Below are 3,224 nucleotides of genomic sequence, written 5' to 3' on the forward strand. Positions count from 1 at the left end.
GTTCTTTTGTTTTAATTGTAAAAAGTCAAAGGGCATAAAATAATTAATTGTTACTTAATAATGGAGAATATGTTGGAGTTTTGGAGATGCTTTGTCCTCTTTATTTTAGCTTTTCTCTTGTACTCCTCTTCACACACGCAAGGCTCCTTCCATGGCAAGCTGTATGTAAGGTGTCACCGTTGTCAGTGGCTACTTCCCATCCTCTCAGTGAAAATGGTCCAAACACTCTGTCACAGCATGACTAATCATCTGTTGGTTCTCGATCATGTCGGAATAGAATCCATTGATTCTTTTGCGTCTGTCACTATGCCCAACAATCGCGAGTTTGAAGCTCGTCACAGCCATTCAATCCTTGACTCCTACTTGGAATACCACAGACAAGTTTTAGACTTTCCAAATTCTCATGAATGCCGCCATCAATTCTAGCTTATACCACGAAGATTCTGATTACGGAATCTAAGAGATACTCATTCAATCTAATGTAGAACGGAGGTGGTTGTCAGGCACACGTTCATGGATTGAGGAAGGTGATGAGTGTCACGGATCATCACCTTCTTCATAGTGAAGTGCGAATGAACATCTTAGATAGGAACAAGCGTGTTTGAATGGAAAACAGAGATAATTGCATTAATTCATCGAGATGCTGCAGAGCTCCTCACCCCCAACAATGGAGTTTAGAGACTCATGCCATCAAAGAGTATAAAATTCAGATATAAAAATGTCATGAGATCTAAAATAAGTCTCTAAAAGTTGTTTAAATACTAAACTAGTAACCTAGGTTTACAGAAAATGAGTAAACTAAGATGGATAGTGCAGAAATTCACTTCTGGGGCCCACTTGGTGTGTGCTGGGGCTGAGACTTAAGCTTCTCACGTGCTTGGGCTGTTTCTGGAGTTGAACACCAGGTTGTAACCTGTTTCTGGCATTGAACTTCAACTTGTAACCTGTTTTTGGCGCTGAACGCCAGACTACAACATGGAACTGGCGTTGAATGCCAGTTTACGTCATCAATTTTCGTGCAAAGTATGGACTATTATATATTGCTTGAAAGTCCTAGATGTCTACTTTCCAACCCAATTGAGAGCGCGCCAATTGGACTCCTGTAGCTCCAAAAAATCCATTCCGAGTGCAGAGAGGTCAGAATCCAACAGCATCAGCAGTCCTTTTTCAGCCTGAATCAGATTTTTGCTCAGCTCCCTCAATTTCAGCCAGAAAAGACCTGAAATTAAAGAAAAACACACAAACTCGTAGTAAAGTCTAGAAATATGATTTTTGCTTAAAAATCTACTAAAAACTAACTAAAACATACTAAAATCTACATGAAATTACCCCCAAAAAGCGTATAAAATATCCGCTCATCACAACACCAAACTTAAACTGTTGCTTGTCCTCAAGCAACTAGATAAATAAAATAGGATAAAAAGAAATTAAGAAACAATAATATCTCAGAGTTTCAAGTGAACTCAGATTCTAATTAGATTAGCGGTGCTAGTAGCTTTTTGCTTCTGAACAATTTTGGCATCTCACTTTATCCTTTGAATTTTAGAATGATTGGCATCCATAGGAACTCAGAATTTAGATAGTATTATTGATTCCCCTAAGTTAGTATGTTGATTCTTGAACACAGCTACTTTATGAGTCTTGGTCGTGGCCTTAAGCACTTTGTTTTCCAGTATTACCACCGGATACATAAATGCCACAGACACATAATTGGGTGAACCTTTTCAGATTGTGAGTTAGCTTTGCTAAAGTCCCCAATTAGAGGTGTCCAGAGTTCTTAAGCACACTCTTTCTGCTTTGGATCACGACTTTAACCACTCAGTCTCAAGCTTTTCACTTGGACCTGCATGCCACAAGCACATGGTTAGGGACAGCTTGATTTAACCGCTTAGGCCTGGATTTATTTCCTTAGGCCCTCCTATCCATTGATGCTCAAAGCCTTGGTTCCTTTTTACCCTTGCCTTTTGGTTTTAAGGGCTATTGGCTTTTTCTTTTTCCAATGATTCCTTGTAAAATTTTTTTTCTACTTTTTCTTGCTTCAAGAATCAATTTCATGATTTTTTAGATCAGCAATAATATTCTCTTTGTTCATTATTCTTTCAGGAGCCAACAATTTTAACATTCATTAAATTCAAGATAAAAAATATGCACTGTTCAAGCATTCATTCAGAAGATAAAAAATATTGCCACCACATATAATTAATTAGAATTTTCCTTATTAAATACTCGAAAAATATAAATTGCCTCTTTATTCTAAAAATCTACTATTTTATTCATGTTTGATGATGATGAGAAAAATAAATTATAACTTAATTGACGATAAAATCAAAATAGATATACTAATTTCCACTACTTATATATAACTTCTAAGGTAAATTCCTATAATAACAACTATCACAGAGTTAAAGCTAAAATTAGAACTCAACAACCTTTATTTTGGGAAGTAAATGTTCCTCTAGTCTGTAGGGTGCTTGGTCCTTCAAGAGATAATTTTTGACGCTTCAGTTCCTTTAAGTCACGCCCTTGCTCTTCTTGTTCCCTAAGCAATTTGCAAAGCATGCTATTTTGATTATTCTGTTCTTCCTTTATTTGGTCCATAGCTTCTTGCAACTTGGTAACAGATGCTTCAAGATACTCCTAGTATTCAAATTGAGGGATTTCTTGGAGGAATTCCTGTGCTCTCCTTTTGATGGGGTCATCCTGCACTTGTTATTTTTCCATTGATATTTTGGTGATTGGCCGCTCAACTGAGATATATTCAGTTATTCCCATCGTTACTCCAGCATCTTTATATAGCATAGAGATTAGGCTTGGATAAGCCAATTTGGTGTCTCTGGATTTCTTGTTTGCTATTATGTAAAGTTCACACGAAATTAACTGATGAACTTCTACTTCTTTTCCCAACATAATGCAGTGAATCATCACTGCTCTTTTAACAGTAACTTTAGAACGGTTGCTAGTGGGCAATATAGAACGCCCAATGAAGTTCAGCCAGCCTCTGGCTACTGGTTTGAGATCTTCTCTCTTGACTTGATTTGGGACGCCCGTGGTGCTGGTGGTCCACCTGGCTCTAGGGATGCATATATCCTCTAGAATCTTGTCCAGGCCCTTGTTTGTTCTCATCATTCTCCTATTAAAGGAGTCTGGGTCATCTTTCAGCTGAGGCAGCTTAAAGATCTCCCTGATTTTGTCAGGGTGAATGTGAACAATCTTTCCTCTTACCA

Source organism: Arachis stenosperma, chromosome 1 (genome assembly GCF_014773155.1).
Source record: "Arachis stenosperma cultivar V10309 chromosome 1, arast.V10309.gnm1.PFL2, whole genome shotgun sequence".
NCBI classification, from domain to species: Eukaryota; Viridiplantae; Streptophyta; class Magnoliopsida; order Fabales; family Fabaceae; genus Arachis; species Arachis stenosperma.